At 39.6% G+C, this 6,000-nt stretch overlaps 1 protein-coding gene across 14 annotated transcripts in view; it reads left to right on the top strand.

The window, feature by feature from the left end:
* Positions 1–93: 93 nt before the first annotated feature.
* The window catches only part of ZBTB20 (zinc finger and BTB domain containing 20), an 830,054-nt gene continuing 824,147 nt past the window's right edge, over positions 94–6,000 (top strand). For 10 of the 14 annotated variants that reach the window (XM_071220624.1, XM_053918373.1, XM_053918396.1 and 7 more), the window contains exon 1: positions 94–218. The gene's annotated coding sequence lies outside the window, so the exon portion shown is untranslated. The remainder of the gene's footprint in view (positions 219–6,000) is intronic. The other 4 variants (XM_071220625.1, XM_053918375.2, XM_071220622.1 and 1 more) reach the window with 2 other exon arrangements.

The raw sequence follows: 6,000 nt of genomic DNA, 5'->3' as shown, positions 1-6,000 counted from the left end.
GGGGGGAAAAAGACTGCATTTTGTTTATAGGCGGCAACCTCACGAGGAGCGTTCCATTCTTATAGGCTCACTGAAGCTAAGAGTGGCATAAGAATAACCCAATAGTGGGGAAAGATAGAGGGTTCGCGGCGTGGGGCGCCCAATGTGGATCTTCTGCTGAAGAAGTAAGGGCGGGGAAGTTTAGGAGTTGAGGAAAGAAGATTAAAGAGCGCGACGAGGTAACGCCAAAAAGTCTAATTTGATGTAGGGCGGGAGGGAGGGGTGTGTGCGTGCCGAGGGGGATGAGACGTCCGTGAGGCGCTCCGAGTCGGGGGCGGCGGGACGGGAAAGGAGGGGAGCGGGATGAGGTTGGTTGGAGGAGCGAGCTGGAGTGGTGAGTCCGCGGGCCGTCGGCCGGCAGAGAGCGCGCGCCCCTGCGCTCCGCCCCGCTCGCGCCTCCTCTCCCTAGGCGCCCCTCCTCGCGGCCGGCGGCTGCGACGTCCTCATCCGACCCGGCGGGGCGGAAGGTAGCACGGGAGGGTCTCGGGTCCCAGAGGCGGGCGGGGCGTCCCGCAGCTGGCAACGTGTCCCGCAGCTGGCAACCTATTTCTTTCTACTCCGTGCGCCTGGAGCTGCCGCTTCCAAGAAGAGGAGCTGAGGGGGACTAGCCTGGGCTTTTGAGCTGCTACGGGCGTCCGCTAGTCTTTCGCCCCCCTCCCTTCTGACCCTCCCTTGCTTGCCTTGGCGCTCTTGGTCTCTGGAGCGTCTTCAGAGAACTTGGCCGGGGGGGCGAGGGGGGGTAGGAATATGTCCTGGCCCCAGAGCCTCCGGACGCCCCTTCAGACCTCGGAGCTACTGGCCCCCGCCTGTTTCGTTGCTACGATTAGAGAGGAGGGGGCTTGAAAAAGGAAAAAACACCTTTCCTTCTTTCTCTACTCCTTTGGGCTCCTTTGGAATCATTAAAAAAATGTGGACTTTTTTTTAATTGGTAAAAACGATTGGAAGCGTCATGATAGTTTAGAAGGAATACACTCTTACGTGGTTTAATGCATTACTTTCTGGGTGTCTTTCTGGTCCTCTCCCACCACCTCCACCCACGCCCTCCACCTCTCCGAAGCTGTTAATCCATTCAAGGATGCTGAAGAGGCAGGAGGCAGGAATTTTCTAAAAGTTCTATTGATAAACACACTTGCACAACATATGCTAGGCACACACATAAACTATAAACATAAGCTAAAAACACAATATGGCGCACAGCTACACTACGTAGCGCCGTTATCCGCTGATCTCTCACTGAGCCCAGTTGAATGGGGTCAATTGCAGGATTATAGTTCTCCACTTAGAAATCCAAATGAAACCGGAAGTAATTGGGGAGCCTGTGACTGTCCCCAGACTCAGAATTGGCTTAAGCTAAATTGAATATGTTAACTTTCTAGAAGTGTGAAAATTATCTTCATTACTTACCATTAAATATACCAAAACGTTGCTAAAGGCGAGTTTTCTCACTGTGTGATCATGCGTAAATATCACCTAATAAAGTTATGAGCCACTCATTGCCCCAGTGTTTTCATTCACGTGAAATCAGATCTGAAGTTATTATAGTAACTTGTTGCTTTTTGAAAATTCTGAAACCTAAATTATAATAACCATTTTGTAAATAAATTCTATAACTGTAATCACTAAATTTAAATAAGTTATTAACAAATTCATAAACGATTTACTCTCCTACCTGTTGCTTCTAATCCTAAGTACCCTTTAATATCCCGTGGGATTAGTTAAAATGCACCCTTCCATCCCACACGTGTAAATTTGGCCAGTCCAGATTTGGCTACTTTATGCATTGATGCTTTACAACTAGGTTTTTATGGGTTTCTAGGAAAAGAACATCCCCTCCCCTCCGCAGAAAAACGCAATTTACATTGATTTTTCATCCCTTTGTTTGCTCTTTGTTATTTTTATTCAGAGTGTATCAAAGTTGTCCACGTATATGCAGTGCACGGTATCATTGTGCCCTCTCTGGAGTTGTCTCTCAAGAAAACTTTTGGAATTCTCTTAGAGGAATTGTTGATGTTACTCATTGTTCAGTGCTCAAGATTTAATTCCTAAAATTGGGGTTGTGAGTTCCATTGAGCTCAATTTTGGAGGGCTTTAGGCTTAAGAATAAATGGTACTCAAATAAACATGTGAGATAAGAAAAGTAAGTTTTCTAGAAATTTATTAGCAGCTCAGTGAGTCCAGCAGTTGGATATTTTTGGTTTTATTATTTTAGATCTCACAGACCAGTGAAATACAGACCTTTTGCATATGAAGATCAGGTGACAAGTTAACTGGCTACCAGCCTCCCAAACAATACACCCTTTCATGGTGAGGCCCTGATTTTAACAGAATAAAAAAAGAAGTTTAAAATTTGTCAAATTTTATTCATTTTCAGGAAGAAGTCTTTATGCTTACCTGTCTAGTCCAGTTTAGATGCTAATATTTTGAGGTTACTACTACAGCAGGAAAATACAGATACAATTCATGTGTAAAGTGGCTAGCCACTGAAAGAATATGAGTTTAAAAGGAATCCTGGAGAAAAGAACTTTCATGTGAAGGTTATGATTTGGGATGTGTGTGTATGCTTAGAATTACTAGTTGATGTGATGCCAGTTTCCTATATAGTTAGATGAGAAAGTTTTTGAGACCCACAAATACATAACTACTCTTGCTGTCAAATTAATACAAACTTGACTGCTTGGTATAGGAATAAAATACAAGAAAAAAAGGCATGTTAAATGAATTGTTTTTATCTCAGTAGTGAAAGTCTTCAGAAGACTTTCTGTAATCAAATTGGACTTCGTAGAAAAAGAAAGCTATATTGAAATAATTAGATCATTTTGGAAGAGCAATAAAAGGTACAACTAAGTTCTTTTAAAAGATCTAACATTTGTGAATGAACTACAAATTAGTTGGAGTATTTTAGAATGAGTGGTAAGAGAGATTTCTTTAAAACATTTGGAGGAAAAAAGGTAGAGCTTGGTGGGTTCTGCTATATTCTCTAAAATAATCATGTTTTTCTGAAATGCTTGTTTAAATTCAACAACTTATTCTAGACACTGTTCTAGATACTTGGGAGGTAACAGTGAACAAGAGATAAAGTTACCTGTATTATTGAGTTTACAGTGTAATGTCACATACACTTTGAGTGCTTCAGCCTGTTAGGAGGAGAGATTTTTGGATAAAGAGCTTACAGAGTTTGAGGGGCAGGGAGTTGTTTACCAGTTGTCAATGATAAGAAAGGAAAAGCTTACTTTATTATTTTTACCCCTTGTTATTGTCTTTTGAAATGTTCTCCATACATTAGAGTAGGTCTTTTTTTTTTTTTTTAACAGAATAGGGGTTTAATTTTTTTCATAATTTCAAGCTTGCCTTTGAAGTAAATAAAATGGTACTTTATATTTTTTAAAACTGTGTCCTGAAATTTATTGTAAAATTCCTATAGAGCCCTGGCTAGTGTGACTCAGTGGGTTGAATGCCAGCCTGTAAAGCAAAAGATGGGTTGCTAGTTCCATTCAGGTCAGGGTACACGTCTGAGTTGCGGCCCAGGTCCCCAGTTGGGGGTTGGCTAGAGGCAACCCGTGGATGTTTCTCTCCCTCTCTGTCTCCCTCCTCCCCTCTCTCTAAAAGTAAATAAATAAAACCTTAAGAAAAATTCCTATAGAGCTTTTGTTTGCAAATTGTGGAAGAACATAAGCTAGAATATTTGAAAGTTCTGGTTAGAATGAATTTGATTTAGGTATAGGTCTGAAAGTCAAATGCCTAAATCTTTTTCAGTTGTGGTTTTATCAAGAGAAGTTGGAAATTTGTTGTAATTAATTTATAGGTAACATTAAAGAGAAAAAAAGAGGCCTGCAAAAAATGCTTTGTTATTTAAACCTTTCAAAGTACAAAAGCATTTGATTGGCACCTCTCTGATTTAATAGACCATTTGTAATGCAAGAGGAACATTACAAAAGATTTTAGCATTACTTTAAGTATAATCTTTTAGTCTGTAGGTGTAAAAATCCTAGGTTTTTAACAGTAGGAAACTTAGTGCCTGGTTGAGAGTGCATGTAATTTAATACTCAGTTTGTTGCTTCAAATAGTGGGTGTCTCACCTTTCCAAAACCTAGTTCATAGTTCTCAAATAACAAGTTATGATTTGCATCATTTTTCTCTGTCATGGTGAGTCTTATATTGTTAGACAGATATGAGTTGTTTTCTTAAATAGGATAACTCTTTTTTAGACACTTGAGGTCTTTCCATCCCCTGCTGTGAAGGGCTTGTATTTCTATATCTACATTAGATTCTCTGTTTATGCTAATTTGTGGCATAATCACTTCTTCCAAAGATGGTACATATTAATGACCTGGTGACATCTGAAAACTATAAATAGGAATATTTAGGAGGGAAAGCAGAGACTTAACTAATTGGATATGATGTTTTAGGTGAAATCTTTTATTTTTTAAACAAATTATTTATTAGAGAGGGAAAGAGAGAGAAATATTGATGTGAGAGAGAAACATTGATCAGGTTGCCCCCCAACCTGGGACCTAACCTGCAGCCCGGTTATGTGCCCTGACTGGGAGTCAAATTGGTGACATTTTGATTTTGCTGGAGGACACCTAACCTACAGTAGAGCCACATCAGTCAGGGCTAGCTGAAAATTTTTTTTAAAGAGCAAAGAGGAAGAATCATTGATAGAATGTTAAAAACCAAAACCTTTTTCTAATTCTAGTGAATATGGTTGATCTATGTGTTTATGTGCATGAGAGTGTATATTTATATATGAGCAATTTTGGATAAATAATTCCAATCCTGCCTTGTGATCCTTGACATGGAAGGCATTCAAAATTCCTAGGTGATTTTGTTTAACTCTATTAGTTACCAAAAGTTTGCTCTGAGCAACATGAAACACAAGCTGATTAAATCATTGTAAATTTAAAAAAAAATCCTCACCGAGGACATTTTTTCATTGCTTTTGTTGGGCGTGGGGGACGGCAGAAGAAAGAAAGAGAGAGAGAGAGACAGAGAGAGAGAGAGAGAGAAACATCCAACAATTGCCTCCCATATGCGCCCCAATCGGGCATTGAACCTGCAACCTAGGTATGAGCCCTGGCCTGGGATCGAACAGTGTACAACCTTTCAGTTTATGGAACGGTGCTCCAACCAACTGAGCCAAACTGGCCAGGACTAAATCTTTGTGAATTTCATAATAATTTTGGATTCAGAGATATTTTTGAAGTTTTTTTTTTTTTTAAAGCATGATTACCAGGTAGCCCATAAAATGAATGAAATCTCAAGTGAAGTGTTCTTAAAACCCTGGATCCATCCATATAAGACAGTTGAGAGTTTCACAAAGTGGTATTCATAGGGCAAAAGATAAAATCTTGACATCTGTCAAATTTTTATAGTATTAAAATAAGCATGACTAATTCTATTAATATTCATATTTTAAGTAAGTGTAAGTATGTGTACAGTGCATTTTTTAGTCAAAATTTGGGGTGTTATTGGCTAGACACAGTAATTTCTTTGCCAGAGATACTAGGCTGTGTGAGGGCTAACCATCTGTCAAGTGATAGAGACAAAGAAAGGTTTAATATACTAGTATAAAATTTCTATAAACTTGTTTTGAATTATATTGTCATTTTGTTTTGGCCTTCATACTCTGTGTTAAAGGTGCACTGGGTCAGTCACCCGACTTTGTTTTATGAACAAACTATTCAAGGTCTGGTGAGGTTATTTGTCACAGCTAATGTGATCTAGAGGCCAAATAAAATATGTTTTGATTTTGCTTTCATGTAATGATAAAAAATTCCCAAGTGGTCCACTTAGTATCAGTTGTACAGGTGACTTCAACCACACTTATTTTCACCCACCCATTCTGAATTTTGGGTGTCTTAATCCTTTTGCTTTATATGTTAAAGGCTTTGTATTTCAAACCTATTACTGAGCTGTTTGGTGGGGGGGGGGGAAGTAGTGACAGGAATCCAGATTGCCTGT

Source organism: Desmodus rotundus, chromosome 2, assembly GCF_022682495.2.
Source record: "Desmodus rotundus isolate HL8 chromosome 2, HLdesRot8A.1, whole genome shotgun sequence".
Lineage (NCBI taxonomy): Eukaryota > Metazoa > Chordata > Mammalia > Chiroptera > Phyllostomidae > Desmodus > Desmodus rotundus.
The sequence above is the reverse complement of the archived record's forward strand: the minus strand, read 5'-3'. Positions and strand labels throughout refer to the sequence as shown.